Source organism: Carya illinoinensis, chromosome 16 (assembly GCF_018687715.1).
Source record: "Carya illinoinensis cultivar Pawnee chromosome 16, C.illinoinensisPawnee_v1, whole genome shotgun sequence".
NCBI classification, from domain to species: Eukaryota; Viridiplantae; Streptophyta; class Magnoliopsida; order Fagales; family Juglandaceae; genus Carya; species Carya illinoinensis.
The window spans coordinates 27,812,556-27,828,882 of record NC_056767.1 but is presented as its reverse complement, the minus strand read 5'-3'; the positions used below and the strand labels follow the sequence as shown (position 1 = coordinate 27,828,882).

General features: G+C 34.0%; 1 long non-coding RNA gene and 1 other non-coding gene across 2 annotated transcripts; both read left to right on the top strand.

Moving 5' to 3' along the window:
• Positions 1-11,369: 11,369 nt before the first annotated feature.
• LOC122298476 lies at positions 11,370-13,630 on the top strand. The gene is made up of 3 exons (XR_006239422.1): positions 11,370-11,727; positions 12,664-12,894; positions 13,013-13,630. It is a non-coding gene; the product is annotated as an uncharacterized LOC122298476 (long non-coding RNA).
• LOC122300003 lies at positions 12,029-12,108 on the top strand. Its single transcript, XR_006239852.1, has one exon. It is a non-coding gene; the product is annotated as a small nucleolar RNA R21 (small nucleolar RNA).
• Positions 13,631-16,327: the final 2,697 nt, after the last annotated feature.

Here is a 16,327-nt window from a genome sequence, read left to right as displayed (position 1 = left end):
GACTACGTTATCTTTATCAGGATAAGTATCGTAAATTAATATGAAGTTCCACACTATAGAATGATGTCTATTCTCAAACTCTTCTTCCTCAGAGTAATAAATTCACTCAACCTCGTGCAATAATTCAACAATACCTTTAGCTTGAAGAGTACTATGAAATTCTAATAATCAACTTTAAAACTGATGTCTTCATGATTGTGACATTCCGTTTTTACGTGTATTTTCACTGAATGAGTATTTTAATTTAATTAAAATATTAGTTCTTTTATTTTAAATTATTGTATTTTAATTGCATTTATTTAGTTGTAATATTTGTTTTGTGGAGCTTTCTTAATATTAATTATTGTTTTGATTTTAAATTACTGTATAATTTATTTTAGTTTATTTTTGGATTTAAAATTATGTTGTTGTTTTTATTAGTTATTTATTATATTTTAGCTTGATGTGGTGTTTAAATTATTTTAATCATTTTATAGCTTTTAAAATTGTTTTCGTTGGATCAGTTTCTTGACTCAAGATGTGAGAACTGGATCTCACTTTCTTTCTTTCCTTTTTCTTTTCTCCTCTTTTTTTTTTCTTTTTTTTTTCTCTCTCTCTCTTCTCTCTCCCTCGTGCACGTCCAGCCATGCCGTGTTCTCTCCAACCGTTCGGTCCAAGCTCCCAGCCGGCGCCACCTCCAGCCGCCATGACCCACCTCCACCTCTGGCATGTCCCTCCAACACCGGCGAGCTCTACTGCACCGATGGTGTGCTACACCGGCCACCCAATTTCTCTCTTTTCTCCTCCAAACAAATGGGTTTTCAAGCCTTTTTCTCCTCTTGGAGCCACCATACACGACCAAATCAGCCACCAAGTACCACTAATGGATTTACCACATTAAGGGCTTCCTCCCTATGTCTTTCTTTTCCCCTAACTCTCTCTTTTTCTCCGATGGGTCTCCATAGCTAGAGTTTCGGTTGCACCACCGTACGCCGCCGTACACGGCCACCCATGGTGTTTCACCACCACCATCTTGTTTCTCTCATTACCATGACCTTCCCCAAGAAATTTCATGGCCAACAGATTTGTGTATAGCTCTCACTCTCCCTCGACCTCTTTTCCTCAAAGTTGATCGATCTCCACCGTGCGCCACCACCCACGGCCAACTCTAATTTTCAATAGCTTCATAAACCCCTCTAAGTCATTCCCTATCAATTTCAAGTCTTGGTTTGTCCCCGTTCGAAAATGGGTATTTTACAACCCACGGCTACAGTGTATTTTGCACTGTTACGTTTGTTGATCTTGTTATTTATTGGATGGATTGTGTCTTGAGATGTACATTGCATGGTGCATTCATGTGCATTTATTAAATTGAGAAAAAATGATTTTATTTGTGTAAATGGATTTTCAGGTGCATGTGTATCACAACCCCAAGCCGGGATGAGGTATTATTTCGGTGGAGCTCTTCTAGTCACTTGGGAGTAGATAATACTGAGTGATATCCCTTGAGTTGTCGCTAAGCGACGACTGGATCGCACGATATGGTAACACTGTCGTATCAACTCCGTGGTCTCTAGAGTGGAGGGGACTAGAGGATGGTCTGATCCAGGTACGCGCTGAGCGCGAGAACTGGGCATCGCTCGTTTAGGTTTCACACGCGTAGTCGTTACCTGCGGTGTGGCACAGGAACCAGAGTGTGCGAATGATCCCTAGGGGAGATCATGGTGCATGCAATAATTGGAACGAGTTTTGGATTTTGGATACGGGCCATTTTCTGGAAAAATTGCGAGATTATGTTTGAGGTTTTTGTAATCCATTTTCTGGGAAAATGATGGTGTTTTTTATTTGGGTCATTATCTGAGATATTGGCAAAGATTTGTTTAAATGATATCTTTTGGGCCAAAATGGAAGTTTGGCGTGCATGGAAAACTGAGGTTTTATGGGATATATGCATTTGGCATTCTTTCATGCATATTGTTGAGTATAATATGTTTTTAACTTGTGACGTTTGGATCTTTACTTACTTACGGCACCATTTTGGTACCGTAGATTTTGATGCAGATGTCGAGGAGGAGGAGGAGGCTGAGCCCGAGGAGGCGGCTCCGCCAGAGTTCTGATTTGGAGTTTTATGTCTTGTAGTTTGGTTTTGAAACGATATTTGAGGCTTGTAATATTTTATTATGTATGTTTTAATCAGGTTTGTATTAAACAAAAATTCTGGTACTTAGTTATAAGACTTTTATTATCCGCTGCGTGTTTTTATTTGCACACTTGTTGCATGTACACACACTTGGCACTTGGCGATAGGGTGGTGACCCGTGTTGTCATCATCCCGACGTCTCGATCTACACGTGTCCATATGTGGAATTTGGGAGCATCACAATGACACTCCTCTTGATCACAATACTTCCAAAATAGAGCATGCTTCCGATACGGGTTTTTAAAATTGGAATTAGAATCATGATCTTCCATCTCATAATTACCGATATCCTGTGCCGTTAGACGCTTGGTTAATTCTTCAACTTGCTTATGCAAATCTTCAATTATCACATCCTGAATCCTACAATCACGGTGTAGGACTTTCTCGATCAAAATATGCCCACGACAACCATGACCCACTAGCCATGGAAACTAATGAGATATCACGAAAGATGCTGAAACTCTGATGCCAACTGACGTAGGACAAAATAGTGATTATTCTGTAGGCTAGTTTCAACAGATAATTCACATGAAGAAGACGCGAGAATTCGCTCAAAACACACACACACACACACACAAAAAACAACTGTAAATAATATTGATTAATAATAAAATTAGAAATTATTTTATGAAACTTACAAGCCGAACTTAAATAGCTGCAAAATCCCAAACTATGAAAAATGAAAAAATCTAAATTATTGTATAAGAAATTAATACATAAATAAACAAGAATCTTACAAAAAATTTGGTCCAAATCAAACTCAGAATCACTTTCAAACTCGAAACTAAATATTTACTAACAAGACAAGAATGAGTACAAATATATGATTCGAAAGAATGTAACTGATATTATTCTAAATGATTTTCGACATTTTTTTATTTGATAATTTTGAATTGAACATCAGAAGTGTTTCTCGGTATTTTTTGGATATTCTCTTGTGTGTCCTCCCAGTGAATTATCTGTTAAAACTAGCCTGCAGAATAATCTTTATTTTGTCCGGTGTCAGTTGGCATTAGAGCTTAAGCATATTTCTTGGGGTTATATCTCATCAATTTCCATAGTTAGTAGTCGTGGTTGACGTGGGTAGGTTCCAAACGAGGAAGTTTCACGCCGTGATCATAGCATTTAGGATGTGATGATTAAGGATTTGCAGAGACAGGTTATAGAGCTAACCCGGCATCTAACGACGCAAGATATCGATGATCGTGAGATAGAAGATCACGATTCTGATTCTAGTTTTGAGAACCCCTATCACACACATGCTCTATTTTGGAAGTATTGTGGTAGGGAAGAGAGTCATAGGGATCTTTATTTCAGAGTTGATTTACCAAAATTTCTTGGTATTCTTCAGGCTGAAAGTTTCGTTGATTTATTACACGAGATTGAGTGGATTTACTACTCTGAGGAAAAAGAGTTTGAGGATAGACATTCTTCCATAGGGTGGAATTTCATACCAATCTACGATACTTATCCTAATGAAGATAACCTAGTTGCTAATGTAACTATTTTTATTGAAAACAAAGAAAATTTGAAAAAATAAACTATTGGTGAAGTTTTGAAGTTTGAAGATCATGAAAAAACTTTTAAGACAATTAATTAAGTTGATTTTCTTGGAGTTGAGGAATTTTTTTTCAAATTCTCCAAAATCATTCAGACTAATATCAATTATTTTCTTTTAAATCATATATTTATGTTCATTCTTGTATTGTTAGTAAATATTTGGTTTCAAGTTTGGAAGTGATTTGAGTTTGATTTTGACCAAATTTTTGGTAGAATTCATGTTTGTTTATGTATTAATTTCTGATACAATAATTTAGATTTTTTTCATTTTTCATAATTTGAAATTCTACAGCTATTTAAGTCCGGTTTGTGGGCTTCATAAAATCATTTTAAATTTTATTATTAATCAATATTAGTCAGAGTTTTCTCATTGTTTTGGGCAAATCTCTTGTTTTCCTTCCCTGTTAATTATCTATTGAAACTATCTGTCAAAATTAATCTCTATTTTGTCCAATGTCAGTCCTTGTTATTAAATATTTGGTTTGAAAGAAACTATCTAATATTATTTGAATGATTTTGAGGAAAATAACTGAGATATCATATCAATTTAGATATGGACCAAAAATTTTGAGCACAAAGGAACACTTTTGAACCATAAACTACATCAAAAATAGAAAAACCAAAATGAGTCGGAGAGCAACTTACAGGAGGCGAGGTGACAGATTTGCAAATGGGGAATGTGGCATCCATTTTCAGAACAAAGTGAAACACGAATGCCTAAAACAAAACAAACCCATTAGAACCAATTGCAAGAATCGATATCAATCTTAGCATCATAATGCAACCGTTAAATGTGAAAACTACCTCCAAAAGACGATAGTAACAAAGGATTTTAACCCTAAAGCGAGTGTTTCATAGAGAGAGAGAGAGAGAGAGAGAGAGAGAGAGAGAGAGAGAGAGAGAGAGAGAGAGAGAGAGAGAGAGAGGTTAGAAAAATGTTTAGTTGGGAAAGATAGATGTTGAAGTTTGAAGAGAGTTTTGATGAGATAGTTGACGAAAACTAAGAAGTTGGCAGGTTGAAAGCTATAAGTGATCATGCACAAAAATCAGATTTGGAAAGGTTGACACCTTCAATTACGTGATCTCCAGTTGCAGTGATTAAATGCTTGATTTCTTGTAACTGTTGTATAGCTTCACAATTCCTAAAATCTTGTATTTTTCGTTATAATGTATAGCCACAATTGTATGTATATACAAATATCGAATACAAGGAAAATATAACTTTCGAAATAAATCTTGTTTATGGTATCAAAGCTTGCAAAGCTCCAACGAGCCGATCCTCCTCACTACTATGGCTGAAAATAATCTCTCTCTTTCCTCTAATCTTCAAAGCTCTATGCCTCTTGTTGCTATCAGTGCTGCTGCCCAACTTCCTCACAAGCTGACACGTACCAATTTTCCTACTTAGCGGTGTCAGTTTGAATCTCCCCTCATTGGTTATGACCTTATGGCCCTATGGGGTATCTTGATGGTACCCTACCATGCCCTTCTCTCAATGGTGTCTCCACTGCTGAACAGGCTGTTGTCAAAGCTGCATACTCACATTGGATCCGATAGGACAAGCTCCTACTCAACGCCATTCTTGCTGGTGTTTCTAAGGGTGTTGTCTCTCATATTGCTACTGTTGAGACGTCCATGGATGCATGGAAGACCCTCACATGACTCTATGCTAGTCGTTCTTGCACTCGAGTTATGCAACTCAAGGAGGACCTCACTCTCCTTCAACTTGGGTCTCGGTCTATCACAGAATATCTTCACTCTGTAAAGAGCATCGTAGATGAGTTAGCACTCATCGATACACCTGTGACAAATGACGACCTTATGCTATACATTCTTAATGGTCTTGGCTTGGAGTACCGTGAGATTATTGCACCAATTCGCACCCGTGCAACCTCTCTTACATTTGAAGAACTCCATGACCTGCTCCTTGTCCTTGAGCGCTACCTACAACACCTAGAACATGCTTCCAATTCTACTGTTATTACAGCTAACGTCTCTCAACGTAGGTACAATAATCGCTCCTCTCAAAAGAATGACAAGAAACAAACAAACTCTAGACCTGGGAATTCTGGTGGTCCTTCTCAGTCCAAGCCCAACAACAGCTTCTCTGCTGATTCTGCTCAAAGAGGCCACCAATCAGGAAAGACTTGTCACTTTTGTGGATTCCATGGCCACACTGTAACAGAATGCCGCAAGCTTCGTCGCGTCTTGGCACAAGCAAATTGCACAATAATGCCTCAACCTAAACCCAACCGTTGGATGCTTGACTCAGGCGCAGCTCATAATATCACATATGAACTCCAAAACATGTCTATGCACTCTGAGTATGAAGGACCCGACGAGGTTGTCATTGGAGATGGCACAGGGTTGAATGTCACACACGTTGGTTCAACCAATCTCACCACACCTTCCAAAACATTTGCTCTCACAGATCTTCTTTGTGTTCCTTCCATTCATCGCAATCTTATCTCTGTTCACAAATTCACCTCTTCTAACAATTGTTCTGTTGAATTTAATCCTTTTTCTTTCTTTGTAAAGGATCTTAGCATAGGGTTCCTCTACTTCAAGGTAAATGTGAGGATGGAATCTACTATATGCCTCAATCAACTCACATCCTACACAAACCATCTATGGCATTTGTTGGTGTCCGCACATCTCCTGATGGTTGGCATTCACGATTGGGTCATCCCTCCACAAAAATTGTCACTCAAGTTGTTCGTTCATTTGATTTACCTATACAAAAATCTTCGGCTTCCCAGAAAAGTCTTTGTGTTTCTTGTCAATGTAATAAAAGCCACCAACAACCTTTTTCCATCTTGTCCATGACTAGTTCTAAGCCATTTGAATTACTTTATTCATATGTATGGGATCTATATTCAATTACTTCAATCAATGGTTATCGTTTCTACGTTATATTCATTGATCATTTCAAAAAATTCACTTGGTTCTATCCAATCAAACAAAAATCTGATTTTTGTGCATGATCACTTATAAAAGCTCCGCTAAAAATGTTTGCGGGCCTGTTTGGGATTGTATTAGGAGTCTTAAAAAGTACTTAAATATTCTTAAAAGTTTTTTAATGAAAACTAGGTCATTTGAGTGTTACATATTAAAGCACTTTTAGTCCGAAATAAGCTAAAAAATACTTTTAAAGAAAAACATCAAAATGATGCTTTTAAAAGAATTTTTCCAGATAATGCAAAATGTAATTTGAATTTTAAAAAGATTGTCAATGGACGAAAATATCCATACAACTTTAAGATAATTACAACTTCTAAACTTTTAAGAATATAATCATAATTTTTAAAAATTCAAATAATCGTCATTTCTACCTCAGAAAGTATTTTTTTAATTTGTTTCCAAACAAACATAACATATTTGAAAGTGTTTTAAACATATGGTTACCAAACAGTAAATAACTTTTTAATAGTAAAACTTATGACTTAAATTATAAGTTATAAGTTATATTTCTCACCACAATCCCAAACATGCACTGCGAGTTGATTTGTGTGCTTGATTTGGAAAATGCTACAGCCATGCTGGGAGTTGCTAGTTATTTCATGTGTTTTTTTTTTAAATTATATATATATATTTTTAACTCTTTTAAATATTTTTTTATAAAAAATTTACAATATCATTAAAAAATACTTTTTTAATCATGAAATAAAAAATAATAATAAATAATAAAAAAGACAATACAGTAGTAGCTCCCAGCGGGAGCGGTATCACTAGCATTATTCCATTTGACTTTTATAGTTAAGTATGGTAGGTTTGACATTTAAGATGAGATACAAAATTCTCATCTCATTATTATAATTTTTTAAATTTTTACATAAAATATAATAAATAATTTAACTTTTTCAAATCTCAATTCAAATTTTTTAAATTTTAAAATAATAATAATATTAAAAAATAATATTTTATTTAAATTTAAACTTTTATCTAAAATTAAAAATTCTTATCTTATCATCTCCACCTCTCCTATCCTCAAATTTTGAGATTCTTTATTTCTCCCTCACTTTCACGTATGCCAGGGCCCAGCGATAGAGTGAACTACCGTATAAGTGATATCATCATGACTAAACGAAAAAAATTTTAGCCTTCTTCGATTACGCAGTTCAGATGAGATGAGATGAGATATTTTGTTAAAAATAAAATAAAATATTATTATAATATAATTATTTTTAATATTAATTTTATTTTAGAATTTAAAAAAGTTAAATTTTTTATTATATTTTATATAAAAATTTGAAAAAATTGTAATGATTATATGAGATGAGATAATTTAGTACCAACCCTATCTATTCTGATTTTGAATATATTGAAAAAAAAATTGCAATGTATATTGATGCTATTAGGCAATATTTAAGTTAGTTTTAATCAATCATTTAAGATCAATAATTGAAGACAAATTTTATTCATAATCCCTCCTAATTAGAGAGAGAGAGAGAGAGAAGGATGATCCAACTTTAGCCAATAGAGTATCTTATTTTAAGGATAATGCTACTCCCACTTGGGGTGGCTATTGATTTTTTTTAACTTAGTGATTAAAGAAGTATTTTTAAATAATGTTATAAACTTATTTTAAAAATATTTAAAAATATAAAAAAATGTAGAAAAAAAAAAGAAAAAAAATGAATAGCCTATTCATTTGCCATCATTTGTAACTTTTATATATGGTTGTAGCAGGTTCCTTATTTTAGCAAGAAGAAAATAGAAAAATTCGTGTTATATGCATTTAAATACATTACAATTAATTATTTAAAGATTTTATTATAATAAGTGTCTATCCCACATGAACAGTAATTTTCTTGTTCTTATTGTGTAGCTATGTTTTTGCCCTTAAGTTGTTTTGCTTTTAAACTAATGAAAAATTGTGCTATATTATTTCTCTAATTTCTCTCTCTCTCCATTAACTGGCAACCTTCTCTCTATTTCTTTTGGGCTATTGCGTTGCACAACCTTTTTATGGAGCTGGTCTAAGAGAGTACAACAACTTTTGAATACGAGAAAAATTTTTGCTAGCTAATGATATTACTAAAATAGTTCTCATATCCCAAAAGAAAATTAAAAAAAGAAAAGAAGGAAAAAAGAAGAAGCTACTTACACGTTAGTAAACAATTTTCCTACTTTGTAACCTATCATCTCTATATAATATCCATTTACATTTGTAAAAAGAAAAAGAAAAAACCAAACAAACAAGCTAGATAAAGAAGATGAGAGGAAAAAAAATAATCCGAGTGTACGTAGTATTTGCAGGTATATATAATATTATATATTTGATTTTAAACTACAATATAATTTAATTACATACGTAGATTAACCATTGTGACATCCGACCAGAATGTATCAATTGAAAGATATTATATTTCAGTAACTTATCATTATCTAAAGATATTTCTTAAAATTTACTTTTTTTATGCATTAAATTAAGCATAAATTAATTTTTTAAATATAAAATCATATTTTTTTTATTAAAAATCTTATTTCACCTAATTAAACAAATATATTTTACACGTTGCTCCGACATAATATGTATCATAAATGAAAAAAATTGATACTTTTTCAAGCAAGTACATTTTTCACATGCATGCGCAATTAAGGATAAGGACACATGCTAACTCTAACATATAAGAGTCTAAAAACAGAATAATCATACTATATTTATTTTAATTTTTTATTCATTTTTCTTATAATAAATATGTATGTATGGATGATAAGTAGAATAATTTAATTAATTTTATAAGAATAAAATAACATAAAAAATAATATTAAAATAGATCAAACGTGTGGTATGAAAGGTTAAACAACCTGACTAAAAAAAAAATCATGATGAGCAGACTCCCTAAAAAAATAATGTATTCAACTGCAAAATTTCTCCTTCAGCTCGATGAACTTGATAATTTAGTACCCGAATTCTATTTTTTATAGAACTTTATCAAATCAATTAACACAAAATAAAAAAAATAAAAAATATTGATGTTCTTGACTTTAATTCTACAATAAAAAGAGTTTTTTGCGACCACTTTTGTTAAAATAATTTCCCGGTTCTTTATGTCACCGTGAAAAGAGTCACCGTAAATGTTCAATTTTAATGATTTATACGGTGATTTTAAATTTTTAAGAGCATTGGCACCAGTCGCTAATACTTTTGAAAAGCCAAAAGAGAATTCCTACGGGCCGGTCCATCCGAGGATCCTCAAAAAACAGCCCACACGTTAAAACATGACACGTAGACCCTCCAAGACAATTATTGTAAACCGGCACCGCACCGGTTTGTAATTCAATTCCCTTCCCTCCCTCTGTTCTCATCCCCAAACCGAACTACACGGAACTTTCTCCCCCTCCGACACCCCCTCCCTGGCTTGAAATATTACCCCGTTGTTCGTTGCCCAGCCACGGCGCCGTCGCAGATCTAGAGTCAGTGATCTGTCGCCGTCCGCAGCCCCTTCCCCGTCGCGAAAACAATATCCATTCCCTGTCGCCGCACATCCCCTTCGCACCCACCAGCGACCCACCAGATTTGTACCAGCCACCGCACAAGAAAACGTAGCCACCTCTGAAGAAGACGAAGCCACTGTTGAAGAAGACGAAGCCACCGTTGAAAAATTTCAAGCAGTGTTATTTTCGACAACTCAGTAACCTTCGCTTATCTGGTTTGCCCTTTCACTATTTATTAATACAGAAACTAAAAATCATATGATTATGGTATTATGGTATTATGGTTGTTGATGTGTTGTGTTAGAGACATTGAATGTAAATTGGTGAAGAAGAAGAAAGAAATCACACTATGGAAGGCACAGAAATATTAATGCATAGAACGTGTTCGGTAAAAGTTTTGAGAAGAAAAAAATTTCATAAAGTGGAAAATATTCATAATGAAACTGTCGTGTTCGGCGGTGGTTTCGGTAGTACAGGGAGTGGTCTGGACGCGAAGAAGTCTCTGGGGTCGAAATGCACTGCTTGAGTGCGAGGCAACTTTGGTCTGAAATTGAAACAGAGCTATCTGAAAGATTATTTTCCCATGCGCACGAGTGTAGAACAGTTTAGTGCAAAAAGCTGAGGTGGCAGCTTCTAAGTAGAGGGCTGCTTTTTAAAGAAAAGCGGATGGATCGCTTAGCAACGCTTCTGAAGCCAAAATATAGACTTCGTTGTCTTCAACCCGCTGCATTAGACTGGGTAAAATAAAGGATTTGAAGCTTTCAGTAACAGTAAGTCTATCCCTTTCTCCATATATAGCGAATAGAGCATTAGTAATAATTTATTTATCTTTATTTTTATTCTTAAATTTGAATAAATTTGCCTTAAAATCACTTATATTGACTTATCTATTTTTATAATTTTAAATAACTATAAACAGTAATTATTCATCTTTAAAGATATTTTTTTCTTTCTTTAAATATTATTTTATTATTTTTTCTCTCTCCTCCCAACTCTATCTTTTCTCTCTTTTCTTTTTTTTCTTTTTATTATTTTATTATTATTTGATCAAAAAATACATAATCTAATATAAAAATTTTTGTTCATATTTAAAACAATATTCAAAATATGTAATTTTATATATAAACATAAAGAATTTATTGCCAATGCTATTACTAGTCATCGTCCAATTATTATTTTATTGTAAAATTACGTACATCTCTTCAACCGAATTGTTGTATTTCCCTCGTGAATCAGTTCTCCCCAAAACTTCACTCTCTCTCCCTTTCTCCCTCACCGAACACCCCCTTCATTTTTTTTCTCCCCGTTTCTGTCTTCCCTGCTCTTTCTCGTCGGTCGTCTGGTCGTCTCTTTGGCCCGACACTCCCTCTCTCCCCTTCTCTCCATTTTTTTCATTTTTCTTCTAGTTCTCTTCCTTTTTTCGTTACCCCAGGGCTGTCGAAGTTGGGAATATGATTCTCCTAAGAAGGAGCAGTCGATTTGCAAGAGAGAATCGATTTTAATCAACTGGCAATGCCTCTATTAGGGTTCTATTGTGCTTCATAGAGGTAATCAACTCCCCCTTCTCTTGTTTTTTTTTTTTTATTTGTAATTTTATTTGCAACGTACGTTTGTGTTCTGCCGGAAATGGAGCTCGTTTCTGTCGGCAATGGAGCTCGATCAGAGAAAGGGTGGGTTTTCTCTTTCACAAAGAAAGAAACGAATTTCACAAGGTTTGATACGGATTTGATCTCCCGATCAGGCTCAGTCAAAACCCTTGATTGGTTTTTTCCCGTTGGATTTTTTTTTTTTTTTAAATGGATGTTCTGTTATTGCTAAACTTGTTCTTCGATTAAGAACTTCACTTTGAATCCCTATGAAGAATCATATGAAAAATTAAAAGTAGTGGACTGAATTTCTATTTGATGAGCAATGGATTCTGAGGGATGTGTACTGGAATTGTAGAGGTTCTAATTAAAAATAGTGGTCTACTTAGGTTTGTGTATGTTTTGTTCATATCTGCTAAAAAGAAAAAAGAAGACTTTTGCTTTTGAACTCGACTTGTATTCTGAGGGAAGCTCATTAATTTATTTGCATATGGCAAATCTTTAAAAGTAACTTTGCGTGTGATGGGAAGATCTCAATCGTTGGGCATTCCAGTTTCCAAACTTGTCTTATCGAGATATTATGTATGTGATGGCTATGTATTTGCCAAAGGAAATTACAAGCTGGGTTTTGCATGAGTATATGAGTTATGTACTATATTTCTGAGCAATATTGTTGGGTAGAAGATATCAACAGACTTATACTTTGATTTAGTGACATTTTTTTTCTTCAATTATTCTGAAAATTTAATATAGATGTTAATGACCATTTTCTCATTTGCTCAAGATTGTTATGAAATGTTATGGTCTGTTATGAATGGCTTGATCAACCATTGCGTTTCAGTGTCCTCAAGATTGATTAGCTGCCTCCCTGATATCTTTTTCTCTCCATCCTTTTAGGTGCAAGGTATGCACTCTGATGTTGTGACTTTGCCAAAGGCTAGCATATGGCAAGAGGCTTCGCAGATTGTTGGTGAAGAAGGATTCAGAGCTTTTTGGAAGGGGAATCTAGTTACAATTGCTCATCGTATGGTTGATTACTGTTTGGTTGCTAATGCAGGGTGTTGGGCCAAGTATAGCAATCAGTTTTTCAATATATGAGACCTTGAGATCTTTCTGGAAATTGCATAGGTAAATCACATCATAAGTTGTTTATGTAATTTTATTGTTTTGACGTGGCTTCTTACAATTGCTATTGCTAGTGTCCTTTTTTTTGTTCTAAAACATAAATTTGCTGTCTTTATATCAGGCCCGGTGATTCTACTGTCCTTGTAAGTCTGACTTGTGGAAGTCTTTCAGGAATTGCATCATCAACAAGTGACTGATCTTAGACCTGCTACATTCGAAGCTTTTTATGAGTTTTGAGAGTGCTTCTATGTTTCTTGTTATTTTGGTCTAAAAAATATTGTCCATCACATGAGCATGATAACACAACTCATTGCTGTAGTTGTGAACGTCTAGAGGTAATCATCCAAGATGCAGATTAATTCAAATTAATATGCATACCTTTTCCCCCCTATTTTTGTCTCCTTGAAGTCACAAGATACTACTCTCTGGAAGATGGGCGACATTTATGCTTAGAGTGCATGGAATCTGCTATCATGGATGCTGGTGATTGTCAACCCCTTTACCATGCCATAAGAGATTATTATGAAGGACTGAACATGAAATTAGATCAACAAATTCCAATGCTTTTGGTTGAAAGACAAGCACTTAATGAAGCCATTGTTGGGGAGAAGAATGTAATAAATGATCTCTTGGTGTCTGTATTTTATTTACTTTTTCATGAAAATTCTCATATTCTGAAATGTGAGGCCTTTGTATTATAGGTTGATGTTATGAAATGTTATTATTGATCTTTCTTTCATTTGTTATTTCTCCAAAAGTAAATTATTCCAGGAAGCTATGGAGTGTATTTGCAAAAGGAAACTTCCACGTCAATAGCACAAAAATTTTAAAATTGATTCTATAGTTGGGAAATAATAATTTTAAGTAAAAATTAAATTATTAATTAATATATGGAGTGTATTTGTAAAATATTAAAAAAATAAAAAATTATTATTTAAATATATAATATTATGTTATTATTTGGACTTTAGAATAGCTAGTCTAATGTGAGTCACTATCTCCATTAGTTTAGACCTTAGCTAAAAGGTCAAATTTTAGTCAAAATTTAGACTTGGCAATAGCTAGCCATTGCCAATGCTCTAAGACTTTAGTAATTTTGTTAGCCCGACTCTGTCTTCTCTAGGAGTTTTATGTCGCCTCTTCTCAATCCTTGCTAGCTGTCGTGCCATCACTGCCTCGCCTAACCGACTAGTGTCTCTCAATCCTTCGTCTCTCTCTTTCTATATCGTCGTATGTGTCTGTGTCTCTCTCTCACACTCGTCATGCTCACTCTCTTTGTTTCGTCGCCACCTTGCACTCGTCCCGCTCTCTCCGTCTAGCTGATGAGTCTCTACCCCACCGTCGCTCTGCCAAAGGCCAAGGTATTCCAACACCTCCTCCGCCTAGCCTCCTTTTTAGTAAGCTTTCTCCCTCACTCCCCGTCCGTTTCTCTCGCTCTTCCTCACCCTCTCTTGATTTTGCCTTCAATGCTTCAAAACTTAAATTTCTTGTGGTGGGTTGAGATTTGGAGTTTGATTTTACAGATGGTTGAGATTTCGTATTAGAAATTTTGAGTAAAATTAGGGTTTATGGGTTCTGTTACAAGAAGAGGATAGCTTGTTTAGAGTCCAAATTTGTCTCACACTCACACGTGGTATTGAAATAATTTTTATTACATATATTAGATATAAAACTTGAATGTTTCTCACAAAAGCTCAATCTTTGGAGATGAATGTTTGATGCTTTTTCTTGATGAATCGTATATGAAGTCTTTTTAGTAATCAATCGGTGTGAGGTGCAATGTAAATCTGTAAATTAATTTTTTCAAAATACAAAATTCTCATCTCATCTCATTGTTATAATTTTTTCAAATTTTCACATAAAATATAATAAACAATTCAAATTTTTTCAATCTCAAAATAATAATAATATTAAAAAATAATAATTTAAACTGTCATCTAAAATAAAAATTTTTATCTCACTTACCAAACCTAACCCAATGAGTTTTCCCTTATCAAGGAGGATAATGGCAATTGTAGAGATCATCCTTCTAAATGATGAGTAGTGAGTATGCAGAATCAGCTTTGTTTTTGTGCCCAAAAGCTTCAAGATGAGAATACATTTGAATACTACGGATTTGAATCAATCTCTAGTTTCATGGAGGATTCTACTTTTTGTGGAAGTAGTCTTGCTATGCAATGCAATGCATGGGTGGAATGAATTTTTTTAGCATGATTAATATCACATAATATTAAATTAGTTTGATTTACATCTTATCTTGGTTTTGCTCTTTCTAAATGCCTTTTGGCATAGAAAAAACACACCCAAAAAAAAATGTGATGGAGCCATGAATTTCTGTTTAATGATGTTGGTAAAATTTCTTTTTCTTCAGTTTTTGTAACTTCTTCTCATATCTTGGATTGGATTGGGTATACTCTGAAGATTTGTGAACTTACATGGATTGCACAATTAAACAGTCATACAGCAAATGCATGAAGAGTCGTGCTATACCCACCGAGTGTGTAGCCTGAGGGGTCCCGATTAGACTAAATGTCTTTTTTTTCATGCATTTTTTTATATCCTAATACATTTTTTAAAAATCTATAACGTTATTAAAAAATATTTACTTAATCACCAAGTAAAAAGAAAAAGTCTAGATAGAAATACTCGGGACCAAAGCATTTCTCATGCATGAAACCCAGTAGAAAAACACAACACTGGTAAATAAGAAAATGCAAGTCACAAGAGCTACATGGAGAAAGAATACCAAACCATGATATGGCATCTTAATGATCAACTAATGCACTGATCAAGTGACTGCAGGCAGCAGGCATGCCAACTTCCTGCAAATCACACAAGAGAACTGATGAGAGGGGGAGGAGACAGAATCAACTTAAAAGCAATCAACAAAGCCACACATCATCTTCTTTCAATCATATGAACGTCCAAAACCAAAAATCAATCACCAAACAGAGGATGACTAACCTCTATAAAGTGAATAAACAATGTAATAAAGTGTCCAATGCCGGCTTATATAAATAATTGGTAAAAGAACAGTGAAGCCATCCATCGATCCATGTTTATCATGACCTTGTAAACAGTAACCAAACTGTAATCATTCTGGGTTGCATGCATTTGGAACGCAAACATATATGAGTAATATTAAGTATAGTCGTAAAGTATGTAAGTGTCATGTAATTATTTTAAAAAAAAAAGGTAAGATTCATTATTAAAATAAATAAATTTTTTAATATAGATCCTTTATTTACGTTAAAAAAAAAATTGCGTAACACTTACACTCTTAGCGACCGCAAATATCATTTCTCAACATATATATATATATATATATGCAACGAGTCATTGTATTTTTTTTCCTACGATCAAGAATTACAAAAGATATTAGAAAGAAAGAAAGATTCTACTCGAACTATATGTGGGACTTTTTTAGATGATATTA